Source organism: Delphinus delphis, chromosome 10, assembly GCF_949987515.2.
Source record: "Delphinus delphis chromosome 10, mDelDel1.2, whole genome shotgun sequence".
Classification (NCBI taxonomy): Eukaryota; Metazoa; Chordata; class Mammalia; order Artiodactyla; family Delphinidae; genus Delphinus; species Delphinus delphis.
Genome location: NC_082692.2, coordinates 21,023,158 through 21,044,022, shown reverse-complemented (window position 1 = coordinate 21,044,022; position 20,865 = coordinate 21,023,158). Strand labels below are relative to the sequence as shown.

Below are 20,865 nucleotides of genomic sequence, written 5' to 3'. Positions count from 1 at the left end.
TGAAGTTCCCTTGCTTCCTCTACAAAATAGCTGGAGTGATAAGTATCTCCCCCAAATGTCCTCAAGAACATGCTTCAAAGAGCTACTAGGAGAGCTCAGAAACTTACAAGGAGGAGAAAATCCAGATTCCCCAAATCCGGAGGTTCCTGGACCCCAGGAGCAGGGGGTGGCCAATCACATTTCTCTCATCTCCCACAGCATTTTGTACAACCCCCTCTCATGTCACTGCACTATTATTGTTTATTTCGCGTTTCTCTCCTCTACTAGACTAGGACCCCAAAAGGTAGAGACTATGTTTGTTCATCTTTGCATCCCCACTGTCTAGCATTGTCAGACACTGCCTCACAACTGGGGCTTAATAATACTTGCAGAATGAAGGGCTGGGGAAGGTCCCACGGACAGCCTTCAGCCATGCCTCTCTGCCATCCTGAAGCCCCAGGAGACTGCTTGGAGGACCACTTGGCCAGAGCTTTATGGCCAACTGTGTAAAATGTCTGATCTCATCAATACCCGTCTTTAATAGACTTTCCCTGAATCCCCTAGCTTAGAAGAGTCATATGGGAGAAACTTTTACGTGTCACCAAACATTAGTTCCTTTTCCTCCTGGGGACAAAGCTAGACGACATTTCCCAGCCTCCCTTGCGTATCAGGAGAAGAGTTGGCTACTTCAGGCCTGGCCGATGAGAAACCTTCTGCACATTATTTCCACTCCTTTTTCTGCCATTTGCTGGCTCAGCACGGAGTAGAGTGAGGCCCTGGGTCCATGTCGAGCAAAGCTCCCGCATCCCCATATGATCTGTCCTGAACACTGAAGAGATGGAGAAGTACACTTTCATTGTGTTTACCTAATGAGCTGTTGGGGCTGTTTGTTGCAACAGTTAGCCTACCCTGACGAATACAAGCCATGACCCAAAGTCAGTTCCCTGCTTATACTGTTTCTGTGGACATTTCTTCCATGTCCTAGATACCGAGCACTCCCAGATGGTAAAACACAGGCCATGCCCCGTCAAGGAACTCAGTCTTGAGACAAAAAAAGAAACAAGCAATATCACTTCAAAGAGAAAGTCTTTCAGTTGAACCGGTTATTTGAAATTACTGAGCCTCCTTCATGTTAAGGATAAGGGATCAGAGCAGATCTATTACAACCTTACGCCACATAATGAGGGGACGGAGCATAGCCGGCGGGACCAGACTCCTTGGGCTTGTATCCCAGTGTCACCACTTCCTGGATGTGTGATTTGAAGCCAAGGTTTTTGCCTTCTCTGTGGATTAATTTCTTCCGCTGTAAATGGGCATAATAATAGCACTTAACTCTTAGGGCTGTTGTGAGGATCCATAAATGGAAGAATATACGTTAAGCACTCAGAGCTGCTTCTGGTGCATGGTAGTAGCTGCTCAATAAATGTTAGCAATTTTGAAAGACAATTTACTAGGTTTTATTTAACCCTCCTCTTTCTAGGATTCTCCATGGGGGAACTGGGTACCAAGTGGCACCTCTGCTCTGAGGGGAGAGGAGCTTAGGTGGACAGAGTCACCAGATCTCCTCTAAGATGCACATAACCCACTAGAGACTGACCGTCATTTGAATGAAGCCTTTCTAGTTGTACCCTCAGGTCCATGATGCTAAAGATATTGAAGAGTAGAAAAACCCAAGCGAGAAAGTGGATGAGCAGCACTTTAAGAAGAGAAAAGAAAAAAAAACAGTCGAAACTGCTGGAAAGGCAGTAGGTGCAGGTGCTGAACTGAGATTGGGCAGCACCTGGTCTTGATGCTATGTGGATTCTCCCTGGGTCTCCATTCATTGCCCGCCCAGCCAGGCCACTATTTGGAGCTGGAAGATGGAGAAAGACAACTAAGATCTTCTTTTATGGAGTCCTGGGCCTGAGGCCATAAGAATTAGACAGCCGCTCGCCAGAATAGGACCAAGCTGTTCTCCGATCTGCAATAGAAAAAAGAGAGGTGAGCGCTCTGTGGCCAGAGCCATACATTTCTTGGCCCTTTCTGTGTTCTGGCTGCCTCTCCTTCCTGTCCTTGGCGCCCTCTTCCCTCATCTCAAGCACTTGTCTGGCTATTTCCCTCATGTTCCTCACAAGGACAGTGTCTAGGAAGAGGGAGGCTGGACGAAATGCACTCTTCTATTTCCCCTTCTTGGTTCCTAAGCGTGGACTTGGACGCCACGGGGAGCTCTTTACTCATCTTTCCTCATTCCCCAAATTAGACGGCTTTGTGCCTTAGTGGCTGAAAGGCACCAGCTTCTGCAAACTCATGTGAAGGCTGCCGTTGCTTGGGACACAGGACACAGGACACAGCCCTGGACATAGGACACAGCCCTGGACACAGGACAGAACTCTGCTGGATTCACTCCTTTCCTCACTGTGATCATGCTTCACTCATTCCCACGGTCAGGCACCTGACCTCGTCTTCTCCTGCATCTTTTCCATGACCTAGTTTACTGTCCTGCATGCAGGAAGGATGGCCAGCTGCCTGGAAATCTGTCTCTTTTATTTAGTTAGTCTCCACAGGGAGCATCTCTTTTTCATAGTTAATATGTCACCTCTTGCTGTGATTAGGGACTCCCACACATTTTTTTGTACCTTCACCTGGGGAGCTGCTAGTGTGTTCTGGGCCCTGTGTCTTATTGGCTATTAGCTCACGGCCCTTCTGTCGATCCCAATATGTTATTAGCCACAACACATTAGCCATGAAACCCAAAGCCAGTTTAATTAACTCTTCAATGTTCCTGTTTCTTCATCTGTAGGTTGGAGATCAGACTAACACTTGCTACTTAAGTTATCTGGGGAGGACTTAGAATAACACCTGCAAAAATACTGAATGGCCATGCTGCACACCTGAAACTAACACAATTTTGTAAACAAACTATACTCCAATTAATACAATTTTTTAATCTAGAAAAAGGCATTTTAAGTTATGCAAGGTCACCAGACCACCAGAAAAAGAAAAAGATACAGAGGAGCAAAAAGAGTAAGTTATATTTCTAGCCCTGACCTCCTGTATGGACTGCACACTTGGTTATCCAACTGCCTACTCTGCATCTCCATTGGATCACTAATACCCTCTTGCACCTTTCCATTCCGTGCTACTACTCCCCTTGCCTCCACTACCTGTTTCTCTCTCGGTTTCTTATCGCAGAAAATGGCAATTCCGTCTTTACAGCTTCTTAGACCTTGGACCTTGGCGTCATCCTTGATCCACTCCTTTATTTGCACGCCACATTGAAGTCTATCAGCAAGGCCTTCTTACTCTATTTTTAAAATAAATCCAGCACTGACCCCTTCTCACCACTTCCAACACTCCCTCTCGGTATAAGCCATCCTCATTTCTCCCCTTGATCTCTGCAGCAGCTCCCAGCTGGTCTTCAGGCTTCTATCCTGCCCCTCCTAGCCTCCCCACTTCCCCCCACCTCCAGCCCAGTCTCAGTTTAGCATCTAAAGTAACTTCTCAAAATGTTAAGTCAAGCTCAGTTCCTCCTCAGCTCAACACTCACTGGTGGCTCCTTTCTCAGAGGCAAAACCAAGGCCAGCATGATGACTTTCAAGGCGTGTGTGGTCTGGCCCTCCAGGCCCCTCTGATCCTACCCCTTCTGATTCTCCTGGTCACTCCCTGCCCTCTGGCTACCCTGGCTCCTTTGCTACTCTTCAAACACACCAGTGTGCTTCTGCCTCTGGGCTTTGGCACTGCGCTTCTCCCTTATTGGAATGCTTTTCCCCCAGCTATTCCTGTGGCTTGCTCCCCTACTTCATCATCACCCTATTTTATTTTAATTTTAATTTTTTTATAAATTTATTTATTTACTTTTGGCTGTGTTGGGTCCTTGTTTCTGTGCGTGGGCTTTCTCCAATTGCGGCAAGCGGGGACCACTCTTCATCGCGGTTAATTTTTTAAATTGAAATATAGTTGATGTACAATATTTTGTAAGTTCAAGGTGTACAATTCATCACCCTATTTTAAACTATACCTTCCAATGCAACATTCTGTTATCTCCTGAGTACATACTAACGTGTGCCAAACTGTGTATTTTACTATTTCTTTTTTTTTCTGTCTTCTTCCACTGGAAGGTAGGTTCTTTGTGAATGGGAAAGTTCTGTGGTGTTCATTTCTGTGCCCTGGGCACTTAGAAGAGTAACTGGCACATAGTTAATAGTCATGGATCTTTGCTGAGTTGATGAATGAATGAATGAAATGAATAGGGAATCCCTGAGGGAAGCTGGAAAGTGAAGGGTCTAGGATGAGAATGGGAAAATAGCCTCAGAAAGGAAAAAAGACATCTGCTCTGTTGAAATCAGAACAAACAGATTAGAAAGGGCAGATGCAGGTCGTGGGGCAGGAAGTTTGGCAACTCCCCCTTCTCTTTCTCTCTGAGGTTGCATTACCTTCAGAGATGTGGGGAAAGGATGTGGTGATGAAGGATCGCAGCTAATGTTCACTGAACTTAGCTACGTGCTACGTCTGTACTGGGTGTCCTCCACACCTTTATCTCATTTTCTAACATCTGCTCAAAGTAGTAGTTGTAATTAAATCAATTTCTGGGTGGGAAAAATAGAACTTCAGAGAGGTTAAGAAGCCTGTCCCAGTTTGTCTGAATGAGTAGAATAAACAAGGCCAACCAGGTGTGGTGAACAGGCAGAGGAAATGGGCACAGAAGTAGGAAACCGAATGATGGATTTGGGGCACTGCAGGTGGTGTGGTCAGGCCAGTGTAGGGCGGTGTGTGTCAGGGAGTGTCCAGGGATGGAGCAGAAGTAGGACTGGACCATCGAGTGACTGCATTGCGGGGTTAAAAAGTGCACAGACTGGACTTTACCTTTTCGTGTAGTGTTTCTTCAACTGAGTTAGGTAAGAACCCTGGTTAGGCAAAGATTAATTTTCAAATACATCTGAAAATATACCTTCAAAGTCCTGAGGGAGCCAATTAAAAAATGTAGCATTAAAAGTTAAAATCTGTCATTAGGGAGTTCCTTTGTCACTAATGCAATTATGAACATAGCAGTTAGCTTGGAAACTGGAACCACTCAGCAATAACTGATTACAAGGATGTTAACCAGGTGATATAGGATCTGCTTAGGTTGTGTTTGTTTTGATTAAAATTAACATTAAGACAATTTTTCAAAAAAAATATTGAAAATCCTTTTAGGATTACAAATGTCCATAGCACCCCCCACCCCAGTAAGACCGCAGAAGGCAATGGGAAGCCACAGAAAGTTTGGGACTTGAGAGGAACGTAATTGGGTTTCTATTTTAGCAAGTCTACTTTGAAACTCTAGACAATGGTAAACTTTTCAGAAGCAATGTCTTGCTTATGCTGGTTGTTTTTCAGATTTCTTGTCTGTTTCCTAATATTTATTTATACTAAAAGTTTTAAAAGGAAAAAGGCAGCAGCAGCTCTTGGGGGAATGGAAGCAGCTTGCTGTTAAGAGAAGGGTCTTGGTAACCTAATCCCAGGGATCTGTGTTAAAAGAAGAAAAACTGGGGGAGGTATTCTATGCCTCAGAAGGGGTCCTGGGCTAAGCAGTACCAGGACTTGCCCTGAGGGGAGGAGAGGAGGCTCCTTGGGTGGGTGGGTGCTGGCAGCATTGTGCAGCAGGGGGTCCAGGAGGAAGGGCAAGTTGACAGCAAAGGAGATGGAGTTCAGTTTTGGCCACAGGTTTGAACACCTTTGGGGAACTTCCCTGGTGGCGCAGTGGTTAAGAATCTGCCTGCCAATGCAGGGAACACGGGTTCGAGCCCTGGTCCGAGAAGATCCCTACTTGCCGCGGAGCAACTAACGAGCAACTAAGCCCGCGTGTGGCAACCTCAGAAGCCCGAGCGCTGAAACAAGAGAAGCCGGTGCAATAAGAACCCCGTGCTCCGCAACGAAGACCCAATGCAGCCAAAAAGAAAAAAAAGAAGAAAAACCTTTGGGGCATCCATGAGGTATGAACAGAACTATTGGGATTCTATGGCATAAGTCCAGATAGTGTAAGCGTAAGCAAGGCCTCAGGGGAAAGAATCAGGAGAAAGGCACCTATTAAGTGAAGCACATAAAGTCTTAGAGGAAAAAGAAAAAATCCAATTTACTCACCATCCACTTTCTGGGCTTTTCTCCAGCCTGAAGTAGGACAAAGAAACCTCGTGAGATAAATGGCACATGAGAGGGTCTCAAATCGTATACACAGGAGAGAGAAGCACAGAACTTACGGAGCTCTCTTTGGAGTTTCTCTGCGAAAGGACAAGAAATGAATCAGTACCGTCCACAAGAGACGAGCCAGGTTTACGTGGAATGGGCCTCGGGGAGACCCCTTCCTGTATCATGTGTGCAGTGAGTCCTGTGAGCTGTCCTAGAACTAGGAAAGTTAGGGCACGGTCAGCGTCACAGGGTGAGGGAAATAACGAGTAGGGTTGCTGGTTTTGAGGGAGGAAGGACTGAATTAAAAATCTCACCTTCAAATCCCCTTAATCCTCTTCGTCCTTGTCCTCTCCCTTCCCCTCTGTCCAATCCCTTTTCTACAGTCTCCTTTGGACCTCACTGCCTCGGTCTTCTGATTGCTTTACCTTTGGTCCAGCATTCTCGCTCTTTCTCCTGGCGAAGCTTCCAGATGAAACCAAGAGCAGCCAGCAGAAGTCCCAGAAGAAGCAAGAGTGAAGTCTGAGCTGCTGCCCAAGGAAAGTCCTTCAGCAAGAGGGTGCTTGAGCCGGAAGTGCTGGGCGTTATTCCTGCAGAGAAAAGCAGGAAACGGCCAAGGACTGTGGGTACTGGAGCACACAGAGGCTGTCTCCGGACTCTCCGAGATTCCTGGGCCAGCCCAGTGGCGGAGGGGCCTGGCTGGGAGAGTGACTCCAGCTTTGCCCCATTCTCTCCCACAGGATGGTTGGGAAACCAAGATACCTTGAGGGTCATCATGGAAAACAACAACAACAACTAAACATAAAGGCTCTGGGACCCAGTGTTAAATCAAGGAGGCTCAAATCACTCCTGAAATATGGAACTGAAACTGGGATCCCGAGGAAGGGATGGAAATTATTCCCTTTTCCTCAGATCATGAGAAGAGGAGCCTTCCACTGAGAATCACCCCGAATGTGGGAGCCCCTCAAGTTACTTGCAATAGTCGAGAGAAGTATATTTTTGGTAGGGAAGTGGGTGCTGCTGGGAATCAGAAGCCCTGGGTCCTAGTCCCACTCCCACTGCTTATTCCACCTGTGGTTTCAGCCAAGCCATCCAGTGTCCCTCTGTCTTGATTTCCTATAAAGTGGAGAGTTCAATAGTATTACCTGTGCTATCAACACCACCAGCTCAATAAGAACATTGAGAAGAGAACTTGGCTATCTATATGAGCTTTTATGCATGTGTTTCTTTTCAATCTCCCTTAGCACCCAGCCCATGCAATTCATTTAGTTAGCATCCAATAAACACCACTGAGTTGAAAAAGAAAAGTGAGAGTGTAAACCCTTTATTTCTCTATCAGAAAAAGGATTCCATATGAACAGAGAGCCTTTCCAAAGAGGTTTTACAAATTCAGTGACACGTTATATGTGTAGAAAAAGTTAAATTAACAAAATAAAAAACTACCTGTACAGCCAGAACAGAGTCATAACTGGACATAAATGTAACAGCCTAAGGTCAATGCATGGAGCATAACCAAATTTCCTCCCAATATCTGACAAATGTCATTGTCGTGAGGACTAAAGGAACAGTGAAAAATCAGTTGTTGTCACCTTCCTAATACAGTAGAATTTTTATTGACAGAGTAGGTTCTAGCAATTTTTCCTGAAACTAAAGCATCATGTTTTTTTGTTTGACTAGTCATTATTTCCCACAGCAACCTACAGAGGACTTCCCCATTTCTGTATTTTTGTTCTTCCTTCCATAAAATTTAACCCTAGATTGTATACTGTTTTGTACCATTTCCTAGCTATTTTGTACTGGTAATGGCTTTACAGTGAAAACCCTGTATGTCCTAATAAAGGATAATTTTTTAAAAAGGTAAATATATAAAAAGAAAGTGTCAATGATTTATTTAACTTATTAATTAATAAGAAAACCAGTAAAAATGTTAAAAGTGGTTCAAATGAGGGTTTGATTTATAAAATCTTATATTCTCTATCAGAGAGAAGTCGTCTGCGTCACCAAGCACAAGAACCATTTGTATTACTCTCACTGTTCTATAAGTTAACATCTGCCTCTACAAAGTTGTAAATGGTCTAGAAAAAGAAACAAGGGCTCAGTCCTACAGAATCAGAGATCTCCAGTGTGAGGTCTGCTAGACAGTGTCAGTATTCCATTGAAGAGATACCCAGTAATCTTTTTTTTTTTTTTTTTTGCGGTACGCAGGCCTCTCACTGTTGTGGCCTCTCCTGTCGCGGAGCACAGGCTCCGGATGCGCAGGCTCAGCGGCCATGGCTCATGGGCCCAGCTGCTCCGCGGCATGTGGGATCTTCCCGGACCGGGGCACGAACCCGTGTCCTCCTGCATCGGCAAGCGGACTCTCAACCACTGCGCCACCAGGGAAGCCCTAATAATTTTTAATGTGAAAACATAGTTAACAAATTTGGGGACTACTGGGGACTAACATATTTGGGACTGTGCCTCCCAAACCTTCAACATCTTTTACATTCTTGACATTTTTTTTTCAATAGTATGAGAAGGTCTGTGCAGATGCAGCTTCAGGCCCCCCAGGACATATACACACATCTGCCCTCTATATAGAATTCTGAAGCCTCCCCTCACTTTCTCACAAGAAAACTAGAGTTCTCTGAAGTGAATCAGATCACAGAAAAGGAGGGAAGAATCTCATTCATTCCAACTTTGCTCCTTTTCGGGAGCAGATCACATTTCAGAATCCCACTGTACCCTCTTTCTAAGACACCAATCATAAAAGCCGAGAGTTACCCAGTGCTCTCCCTGCTCTAGGAGCTGTGTGCATCCCCAGGACTCAAGTAAGCCCCAGGGGTGCGAGTTTCTGTTTATTCTCCTCTTTGCATCAAACCTGCCAGGGAGGTATTATGGTCCCAATTTCTGCATAAAATTGAGGCTGAGAGAAGTTGAATAATGGAGCAAAGTCACTCAGCCAGCGAGTAGCAATGCCAGAGTGAACCTGGCTCAGTCTGGCCAAAGCCTGACCTCTAAACCGATTCAGCTGTGCGGCAGGCCTGCCCTGTTGCTGTGGCCGCCTGCACTGACCCCGAGGAACAGGACCTCAGCTCAGACCAGCCAGTTAGGGGGCAAATCTGCTTCTGTGCAGGCCCATGAGCCAGCCAGTGAGGGCAGGAGAGGAAGCTCTGGCCAGCTGAGAAGTGTCACACAACAGTGCAAAGTTCCTTGGTTCAAGCCCAGCGGCTCTTTTTCCTGCCCGAACAGAGTTTATTTGGCCAGAGAACAACCTGAAAGGGATACTATGGTTTTCTTGTTCCTTCTCTCAGACTTTTATCTACACTTACCTCCCACACATGTCCCTGCCCATCTCCCCTTTCTCCTCTGCTCCCCGTTTCTAGCACCTTGGCTTCAGTGATAGGAAACGTTTCTTCTCCGGAGTTTGTCAGAATTGGGTCACAGGAGCAGAAGAGTCTGGCCCAGTTGCTGGACCAGGAGAGGCCAGGCAGGGGGTGCACAATATCGCCCCCCCCCCCCCCCCCACCGCCTGCAGAGCGGGGCTCTGCTGCACATCCAGCAACACGGCTGCTGAGACAGAAGAAGGGAAGAGCCAGGGCGGTGACGAGGCCTAGAAACAGGGAGTGTGTGGAAGTAACAGAAACCAGGGTGGAGAGCTGCCCCAGGAGGACCCCCAGGGGCCTGGGGAGGAAACAGCCCTGTCAACAGGAGCCTTCCTGGTCCCGGGATAAAACCTTAGGCCAGGAAAGTTTTTATAATCTTCCTTCTCAAAGTTCAGGTTGGCATTTAAAGCAGGTACGCTCATTCAACAAGCACTCCTCATTTGTGTGCCAGGTATTGTATTGGAGCCAAGGGTGCAATAACTAGAACACAGGTTCTGCTGGCCGGGAATCCTCAGCAAAGAATTACCATTTATTATGTGCCAGCCATCATTCTAAGTGGTTTACACATGTACGAACTTCTGAGACCTTACAAGAACCCTGGGAAGTAGGCACTGTTACCCCATCACCACCATCCTCATCATGCTCACTTTATAGATGCAGGAAGTGAGGCAGAAAGAGATTCAGTGACTTGTCACAATTAGAGGAGAGTGACTCTAGACTTTGAAATCAGGCTGCTTGGCCCCAGGTCTGCTGGGGGCCAAACATCACGGACCAAAGAGAGCAATGTGTTGATGTTGTGATGAGGGAAGTGACAGGAAACCTAGGGAGACTTCCAGGAGGCGGCAGCCTCTGAGGTGTAACTTGGAGAAAAAGAGATCCAGTGGCTAATACAGTTAACATCCAGTTCAAATTTGAATGTCAGATAAATAACAAATAATATTTTTGGTTAATATGTCCCAAATATGCATGAGACAAATTTAAATGGGCATCCTGGATTTTTATTTGTGAAATCTGGCAACAATACTCATCAGTCAAATGTTTGCTTGGATAAAGACTACTTTGTCAGGGGTTGAGTGTTGGAGGAGGTGAAACTGCAGGGCTGACGGGGACGGTCACTGAGGGCCTTGGATGCCATGCTTAGCATTTTATACTTTATTGTCATAAAAGGATGTTAAAGGAGAGGGGTTAGAAGGACCAGATTAAATGTGTGCTTTATGAAGTTCTCTCTCAGGACAACATGGAGGAAGGACAGGGAAGGCAACAGGAAGTAGGGAAACTATTGTAACAGCTGCGAGAGAGGTTCCAGTGACTTGGATGGAGACCCAGGGGCTGAAAAGGAGAGGGCAGGTCCAGGAGAGTGTAAGGTGACTAGGCTGGCTTGAGAGGCGCATCACCTATGCAGGGGCACGGGATCCAGACTCAGTAGGGCGCCACTCTTGGGTTAATGCTCTGCTGTTGCCATCTTGAAATTCTTAATAATTTTATCTTTGAACTTGTGTATTTTAAGTGAAGTCCAATGGGCCACCAGAGCACGCTCATGAGGAAAGGATATAATCAGAATATGTGTGTCCACCATTTCGGCAGCTCCATTCCAGTTACAGTCTTTGCGATGCCCCATGAGCACAGAATTCTGGGGGGCCCACGAAGCGTGTGAATTCAGTGAGACTCAGAGTGAGTACAAGGTAAGCAAGTTACACATACAACTGAGTAAATGCGGTGCTGACAGCCCCTAGGGGCCATGCTTCCCTTTTGAAGCAAACTTTGCTTCAGATGCAAAAAAAGCCAATGAAGTCCTAAGAAACACAATCCTATCATACCCTTTCGTGTGTTACTTCCTTGTATTTGCCAACCACTTATGCTTAAAATGATGACAGAGAAGGTCAGGAAAAGATAGGGCAACACATCATTCCTTTTTTCTCAGTCCTTCCTCATTTATCGATAAGTCAAAGAGTGTGTTGGTAGGATGTACATATATGAAGAAGAGAAATAAAAACAGTGGAGTTAGTTTTGCGCATGGTTTCCATTGTTCTGGTAAGAGTGAAATACATGTACACTCTATGAGATACAAATGGTGTAATTTTAGTGATTCTGCTCCGGAGTTAAATGCTCTGATATTTGCCTTTACAACTGACACTGCACATTATAAAGATGGACAGTGAAATTCACGTTAAGAATTAAAAATTGAATCTTTCTTTACTCAGAACAGTATTAACTAACAAAAGCCACTATGATGAGTTGAGGGAAAGACAGACTGTAGAGGGAAGAGAAAAGCTTTCTATTTTAGTATTTTTAAAGGCTCTTTCCCTGCGTTTTGAACAACAGGCTCCACATTTTCATTGTGTCCTGCAAAGTCCATTGCCTCAGCTCTGGGTAGAAATGGCACCTGCTGGAGGAGGGGGTAGAGAGAATGACTTTGCTGGCTTATTCCAAGGGCATGGTTTGGTGACTGAGGAAGGCAGTAGTGACAGGGCAGCCAGGAGGCAGCGCAGGTGATGTGTGGTGATGGCAGCTCAGCACCTCTTGCGTTGGAGGTGCCTGGGGGACGTTTAGACAGAACAATCCTCAGCTGGAGAGGCAGGCCTGGTGCCTAAGAGAGAGATGGATTATTCATGAGAGGCAGGCCTCGGGTTAAATGGTCAAAGCCTTTCAGGGAGCAGTCAGAGAGAGGGCGGGAGAAGAGCTGTTCACGTTTGCAGAGCAGTTGCTAAGGCCTGTAACTCATTTGTTCCTCACCTTAGGAGGTGAGGGCTACTGTCCACATTTTACAGGTGAGGAGATGGCTCAAAACCTTCCTTGACCACTCCCTCCTCCTCTGTCTTTCTTTCTTTCTTTTTTTTTTTTTTGCGGTACGCGGGCCTCTCACTGTTGGGGCCTCCCCTGTTGCGGAGCACAGGCCCTGGACGCGCAGGCTCAGCGGCCATGGCTCACGGGCCCAGCCGCTGCGCGGCACGTGGGATCCTCCCAGACCGGGGGGCACGAACCCGCGTCCCCTGCATCTGCAGGCGGACTCTCAACCACTGCGCCACCAGGGAAGCCCCCTCTGCCTTTCTTTATCTCTCTTCTGCGCTTAACTTTTCTCCATAACATTTAGGTCACCATCTGACATATTGTATATGTTACTTATTTATTTTCTCTCTCCCTCTCACTAGCATGCCACTCCCTGAGGGCAGACTTTTGTTACATTTTGAGTACTGCTTTTTGTCTCAACTGAGCTCCGACATGAGGACCCATGGGTGACGGGTTTTTCAGCATTACCACAGAAATGGATTTAATAAAACTGTAAGATCAAGGTCCATTACTCTTGATACCCCACTCGCATGTGTCTCTTCATTTTGTCATGTATAAAGCATGCTTATTTTTTTTTGATCCTCAACATTTCAGGCTGAGATAAAATAAAATATATCAATATTAACATATACACACTACTATATATAAAATAGATAAACAACAAGGACCTATTGTATAGCACAGGGAACTATACTCAATATCTGGTAATAACATATAATGGAAAAGAATCTGAAAAAGAAAATATATACATATATATGTATATAACCAGATCACTTTGCTGTAAACTTGAAACTAACACAACATTGTAAATTAACTATACTTCAAAAAAAAATCTCAGAAAAAAATGTGGGTAGGAATCATTATCCAGCTGGGTTGTTTCTGTGAGGCAAAAATGAAACAGTATCTATAACACGTTGTAAAATGTAAGGTCCCTATGAATGTCACTAACCGCTGTCCAGAAAATTATTTTTTCCCTTTAGTAACTTGCTTGTCCCTCTCCCCTGCTCTACCTCTCATTCCTCCTTCCAGCCCTCCTATGCCACCTCTTCCTCCTTCCTCCCCTTCCTTCCCATTCTCCACCCCCCACCCCCGCGCTTTCCTCCTCCCTCTCTTTCCTCCCTCCTCCTCCCTCTCCCTCTCCTGGGCTCTAGTCCCTTCCCCCACGTCTCCGTCTGCCCCCTCCGCCACCTCTGACTTCTGATAATTATCTTTAGGCTTTTCCGCCTCCTGGTGGCCAATATACATCAGTGCATGTGCTACGTGCCTGGGAAACAGTCTCCGTCTCTCTACCAGTATGAAAGGAGTGGGTAATAAACAGGCAAGCCAAGGGCTGTGCTGTGCAGAATCCCCAAAGCCGAAAGACGTGGTGTTTTCCCGCAAGAACATTATAAAAGATTTAGAAGGTCCCATGAATAGATTAGGATTCTGTAGGCCACAAATTCAGGAGTTAATTCTGTATGCTTATTTAATATACAATATAAACTGAGGTATATCTCAGTCCCCAGCCCTTTTCTGCTTAATGGCAGGACCTTAGCCAAATCGGGCTACATCTAAGTCAGTGGGCTTTGTCTTAGTCCAGGACTTTATCAACTAACTTGGGGACTCCACGTTTTTTCGGAATTTTATGTCAGTTTGCGCATGAAGAGAAGAGCTCTTTGTCCAGGTACCCGGAAGAGTTGCCGGCTCTCAACTGATATCTGCCCACTAGGAGATCTGCCGCTACATCCTTGTGCGCTGGTTTCTCAGCGTGGAACCTCGCAAATCCCCGCGTCTTTCCTCTACATCCTGGCGAGGTGTCCGGGGCAACTGTGCGCCTCTCAGCCACGTGCACACCGAGCGGGACCCGGAAACCTGCTTCAGTGGAGCTTCCGTTCCACGCTGTGGTTCTGCCTCAGCTCCTCCGGAAGCCGGGTCCACTGGGTTCCTGCATCTTTTTTTCTAAAGTAATCTTGATTTTTTTTTTTTTTTACTGTGATCCACAGTAAGAAATACATTTTATATTGTAACTCAAGACAGCATCCATATTTATATAGATACCATTTGCTCTTATACCTTTTTGTTCTATTTGATATTTTTAAAATGTTGGTCGCTACTCAATGTATTGATTTTACAATCCATTAATGAACCAGGACCTGCAGGTTGAAAAGAGGTTGAAAAGCACTGTCCTGTGATTATTGTCTGTGGCATAAACTTTATGCCTCAAGTCCTGCAGGGCTCTGCTTTGTTACCCAAAAGACAGGATTTTGAGGCTCGAAAGTTTACTTTCAAATTACAGTTTTTGACATGGATATTTTAAAATGATTTTGAAAGTAAAGATGCACTTATGTCTCATCATATTACTGCTGTAAGAACACTTTTATTCTGGCATGAGGCCGAGCAGAGTTTTCTGATGCAAAAGGATAACTACATGAGTTAACATTTCTTAATATTTTCTTGCCTACACCTTCTCCCAAATATGCCAAGGTGGCATATTGATTATTTTGCATTAAAGTTACTTGAGAAACGTTCTGTACAAGAAGAATACTCTGACTCTCCTTTTTCTCACTGAGAAAGTTTCCATGGAAAGGTATCCTCCCTATGCCGAGAGGATGGAGGACATCCTTATCTGGGGAGACAGGGAATTGGAAGCTGAGAAAGCTGTATACACAAACTTTGTTACTTCTTCATTAATTTGCTACCCCGAGCAAAAAACCCTTTGTTTTGTCAAATCTCCACAAATAATTGATTATTTGTGTCTAAAAAGGAACAGCCTGCTTTGGTCACTTCTTAGGTCCTATGCCTAAGGGGCTTCCATATACACCAAATTAAATTTCTTTTTCTCCTGTTAATCTGTCTTATAACAATTTGATTGTTAGACCAGCCAAAATAAACTAGAAGGGTAAAGGAAAATTGTTCCACGCCTACACGAGGGATCTGGAATTTTTTCTGTAAAAGGCTGAATATTATATATTTTTGGTTTTTCTGGCCATGTGGTCTCTGTCATAACTACACTTGTGTTGCAGCCATAGATGAATAGACATGGCCGTGTCCCAATGAAACCTTATTTATTTATGGGCGCTAAAATTTGAATATTATATAATTTCGATGTGTCACAGAATATTCTTCTTCTTTCCATTTATATTCAACCATCTAAAAATGTAAAAACAGCTGTGAGTGATACAAAAACAGATGATGGGCTAGATTTGGCTCAAGGACTATGCTTGCCGACTCCTGCTTTAATCTAACGACTTGACAGTTGAGAACTTTCCCAAGGCCTGGTTTTAAAATTCTACAAAAAAATTGGGAAGTGGTTTACTCAAATGAAGGAAATCTGGTGAAGGAACTGACCTTAAATCATAGCTTGACTCTTTGTTAAAGTGCTTTATATTTAATACAAATCAAAATGCATAAGTGAATTGTTAGCATTTCTATACCTGCGATCTACTGTGTGTTTTATATACTGGATGCTTATATCTTAAAAAGGAAAACTTTCTATTTAGTGGAATATTTGTAATTTGTTGTTCTCTATGATGTTTATGCTATAAAACTTAGGCACTTCTATAAATACATATAAAATGTAAATGTGTGTGATACTAGAGTTCTTATAAGTTCTTATAAGTATATGATTATTGTTGTTACTGCATACTGAAAGGAATTGATCCAAAGGGCAAACTCTAATGAGAAGATTCATTTATAGGTTTATTAAAAAAAATTTTTTTTGTAGATTTCATACTTTGATCATAGCTGAGGGGGTGGCGGGGTGTGTGGATACTGTGTCAAGTTGCCTGTTGTCAGGTTCATCCCCTACCCTTCTCTTGCTCTGCTCTGTACCACAAGGAACTACATTTCCCAGGCTTCCTTCCCCTCAGGCTTCTGGGTAGGTGTAGCCAATGGGAGGACTGATAAAAGATTGGAATGCGGGAGGAAGGCAGAATCCAGGGCATTTCTCCAACTCTCTGCTTCCTATAGCATTTTCTGCTGCAGCTGCATCTGTTCTCAGACTAGAGCGCCTCCCTCTGGCATCCTAGTTCCTGCTACTCATCCCTGGGTCATCCTCTGTTCTAGCCCCCACTCTGGGCTCTAACACCACCTCTTCCCATTGTCCCTTCATCTTTAGGAGCATAACAGCTTCTTGCTGTTGATAATCTCTGCATTACCCTCCTGTTAGTCCCTATACTGACAGCCAGTTCATTTTGCTGTCTCTTACAATGTCTCTTAAATATGGCCCAGACCATCTGCTCCTTGAAGGTTGGGAAGGCAATCTCTGATATGAAATCATAACTCAAAAGACAGACGCCTAAGGACTCTTAAGTGTAAACTTTAATTTTCTCTCCTGAAAAGTCAGGTTACTGACACTGTTAAAGTCCGCTGACCAAAGACCTCCAGGAATACACTTGTAGTCAAAGTTAGGTTTGGGGAGAGAGCACACTGGAGGAATCTTGGGGCATCTAGCTAAAAGGGAGTTGGGAGAAGCTTATTATTCTGAGGAGGGTGTGAGGAAATCAGACATCAGTTATGGATTGGGTGTTGTCAGGAAGCAGGGCAATTCAGTGAGTAGGTATTTCAGTAATCTTTATGTAGGAGGAAGGAGGATTAAAGTGGGGCTGGAGCTGTTACTGGTCAGAAAGCACAGTCACTTAAGCTGGAAAGGGGGTTACTTATCTCTGTGATTGCAGAGTATCCTTATCTCTCTCCTGTTTCAGACATAGTTATGGAGGGACCTTGTCTCCACCTTGTTCTATCACAGGTAACAGAGTGGCCTTTTCTGATTATTGTTGATACTGTAAAACATTGTGTTCAAGTGTCCTGGCATTTAGCTTCCAGCTCCTGGAATTTTTTTTTTTTTTTTAATAGTTGTGACACCAACCTCACAGACATATTGAGAAGATTGAATATAATTATATAACACCATATGAAAATTCAGAGAAATGTTTTCGGGGACATAGTAAGTGCTTAAAATAAATATTAGCTTCTTCTTATTGTCGTTATTGCTAAGCAGTGATAGACTAGACCCGGAGCCAGCTTGTACTGGTTTGCAGGAGCCAACTGTACACATCTCTACCTAGCTCAACATTCAATGATTTCAGTGACTTCACAGCTGTAGCTTGAGTCAGCTATGGTAGGAGAATCTATACCAGAATAGTGTTTTTCCCTGGAGAGCTGGTTATTAAACATATCAACATACCACTGCCTGGGATGACCAGGAGCCTCAATAGCCCAGTGAGAAATGAATGTGGAAATGGAAGGGCACTTAAGAAAAGTATTTGTTTTGATTGGAGTCAGAAGAAATTGGAAAGTCAGTCTAAAGTAAAGTCATACCTAATATGAAGTCCACATTATTATGAGAATTTTAGGGTAGTATAACATTTGCAGAGTACCACTATCCATTTCTACATTTCTTTTTTTTTTAATGTGTACAAAGCTTTATTTTTTCTTGATCAATATATTTTTATTGAAGTATAGTTGATTTACAATGTGTTAGTTTCTGCTGTATAGCAAAGTGATTGTTATACACACACACACACATATATATATATATATACATTCTTTTTTAAAAATATTCTTTCCCATTATGGTTTATCATAGGCTATGGAATATAGTTCTCTGTGCTATACAGTAGGACCTTGTTGTTTATGCATTCTATATACAAAAGCTTACATCTGCTGACCTCAACCTCCCACTCCATCCCTCTCCCAACCCCCTCTCCCTTGGCGACCACCAGTCTGTTCTCTATGTCTGTGATTCTGTTTCTGTTTCATAGTTAGGTTCATTTGTGTCATATTTTAGATTCCACATATAAGTGATATCATACGGTATTTGTCTTTCTCTTTCTGACTTACTTCACTTAGTATGATAATCTCTAGTTGCACGTTTCTATATTTCTGCCCAGCTTGGATTTATAAGGTGAGGAAGTGAAGTGCAGGAAGAATCCTAAATTAGTTTACAAAATAATTATACATTATTAATGAGGTAATAATTTTTAGAATTTTGGAGAAATTTGTGTATTTTCTGCCATATGTGTAGCATGTGTGTGCCAATGACTCCCATTACTTTATCACTTGGTGTATTATGAGAAAGATGTAATTATGATATTTAGAGTTAAGCACTAAAATGTGGGACATTAATAAAAAAGCAATAGTAAAACAGTATTGTATTAGTGATACCAGCTGCTTTATAGCACCCATAAAAAAACCATAAAAACCCCCCATAAATCTCAGTTTTTCACCTCAATAAATGTTTTTCTCTCAGGCAACATCTAGTGCAGATTGTCTGGCTGGTCTTCACATGGTCGCTGAGAGACTATCGTGTGACTTTGGAGTCTAGGACCATGGAGTCCCCTGCGTTTGACAGATAGAAGGCAAAGGGACATAGAGAGGAACCCCCCAAACCAAGAGAGGCTTTCCTGGGTCAAGCGTCAAAGTTTCAAACTGGCCGGTTACAATTCTTTCCACATTCCATTGTCCAGATCTCAGCCGCATGGCCGAAATTAATTGCAAGGGAGGCTAGGAAATGGAGTTTAGACTGAATGTTTGGGTCCCCCCCCCAATTCATATGTTGAAACCTAATCCCCAGTGTGATGGTATTTGGAGGTGGGGCCTTCTTCGGGAGGTGATTCAGTGGAACCCTCATGAACGGGATTAGTGTCCTTATAAAAGAGACCCCAGAGGACTCCCCGGCCCCTGCCACCACGTGAGGACACAGCCATACTGAACTGCTAATGCCTTGATCTTGGACCTCCCAGCCTCCAGAACTGTGAGAAAGAAATGTTTTTTTGTTTAAGCCACCTAGTCTATGATATCTTGTGATAGCACCCCAAACAGACCAAGACAATTGTATTTCCAAGAAAAGGAAACAGACTTTGATAACTACTCTAGCAGCCTCTGCTGCAATAATTTACCACGTGTTCTGTGTCACAGGGGATCCACAACCAAAATGAGGGACATATATCAAGTCTGAGAGTCTGATTTCTTAGAGAGGCCACCATCCCTCTGGGTCAACTTCCTGGTGTTTGTTCTTAGCAGGGAGTGGTAGCCATGCTATGGTGAGGTGGCTGTGGTAGCCAAAGAGGATATGTTATGTGGAGGCAAGCTGACCTCTCAGACGGGCCCCCAAAGAGGCTATGCCTTAGCTTTTAGTTTAGTTATTTTCAACAGGTAATCAATAAATATATAAGTAAAATATATGGTATACTAGATGCTGATATACAGTATGCAGCATCTAGCCTAGGAAAAGCAAGGAAAAGAGATAAGGAGAATCAGAGGTACACAATTTTGAGACTACTGGACAGGATATTCTGAAAAATGATCCACTACTGGAAAACAGACGCACCTCTCTCTGAAAATTAAAAGTTCCAGTTCTTAATCTTGAAAAATGGGTCCAGAGCTCAGGATTCATTTTTCAGAATATCTTTTTCTAGGAGTTCAAAGCGACCTCTCCCTTATTTACATCTCGGGAAAAAATCTCATTGAGATTCGAAACCCGCCTGCAGTTTCCCAGACAGGCGCTTTAACCAGTCAAACCATGGTGACGGGATCACTTGCTTCCTCCGGCAAAAAAGATTTCCTGCTCTTCTTAGGGGCAGTTTCAGATCCAGTGATCAGATTAGAAAGAACTCTCGCAGTATGAAATCGATCATTTCAACTAAGGACAAGAGCGGGTGTAAGGAGACGCCGCTGTCGCGCAGATGGAATGCGGCACAATTAAACTTCACTTACTTGGTACAGATGATTAATTTCATAGATCAGGTTGACAGGTAAAGGAAAAGGGGGGCTCCCGCAGGACCTCGTGGCGCAACGGTAGCGCGTCTGACTCCAGATCAGAAGGTTGCGTGTTCAAATCACGTCGGGGTCAACTGTTTTAGTGTCTGTGGGGTGTACTGGTCTATGAAGTGAAACGTAGAGAACGACAAAAATTCCTTCCCTGCTTTCTCCAAAGTTGGATACCCTTAAGACATCTTTAGAAAGTAAATAAATACGTAGGTGTACACTACTGTTACGTGCTTTGGGGGTTTTTCTCTGGGCCCATAAAGACATTTTTATTCTTTTGTTGCAAAAAACATTTTTCTTTCATTGCAAACGTTCTGAATTTCACTCTTCACTAACTCCCAGCCTTCTCTCCACGCTCACTTCTGTGCTCCCCGACCCATCTCCTGACCCACGTCTCTCTCCAACCGTCAGAAGCTTAGCAGATCTTCTCAGACAACTAGTCAGATTCGAGGGGGTGACCTCAGCTCACCTGCTTCACACCTGGGTCAGCTTTTCCTTGCTAGAGAGCTTACATAGCGAGCGGATTCGTGGCTCTCTGCGATTCCCCTGCTCCTGCAAACCATGGAAAGAGTCAGTTCATTTCCGCTTGCAGAAAACCTGAACGTAGTTTTTTGTTTGGTTTGTTTTATTTGCCAAATTGAGACTAGAGGAAATGAACCATTACATCAGAGAAAGTTAATCCTCTGGGCTAGAAGTTCCCTGAACCCCCTAAAACTCTATGTTAAAAAAAAATGTACAGGAATGTGCATTTTTTCTTACCTGGGACTCGAGAACCCTCCAACAGATTATGAACGGTCACATGACAGCATGGAAGAAAGGGAAAGCACAATTATTTCATCAGAGCCTAT

General features: G+C 44.1%; 1 long non-coding RNA gene and 1 other non-coding gene across 3 annotated transcripts; one reads left to right on the top strand and one right to left on the bottom strand.

Moving 5' to 3' along the window:
* Positions 1-1,420: 1,420 nt before the first annotated feature.
* LOC132432774 (uncharacterized) lies at positions 1,421-6,165 on the bottom strand. Of its 2 annotated transcripts, none has more exons than XR_009520975.1 (2): positions 6,079-6,165; positions 1,421-1,939 (listed from the first exon to the last, which is right to left on the bottom strand). It is a non-coding gene; the product is annotated as an uncharacterized lncRNA (long non-coding RNA). The 2 variants fall into 2 exon arrangements; XR_009520976.1 differs by lacking the exon at positions 6,079-6,165 and adding an exon at positions 3,814-3,900.
* A 13,865-nt stretch (positions 6,166-20,030) lies between these two features.
* On the top strand, positions 20,031-20,102 carry TRNAW-CCA (transfer RNA tryptophan (anticodon CCA)). The gene has a single exon. It is a non-coding gene; the product is annotated as a tRNA-Trp (tRNA).
* The last annotated feature ends 763 nt before the right edge of the window (positions 20,103-20,865 follow it).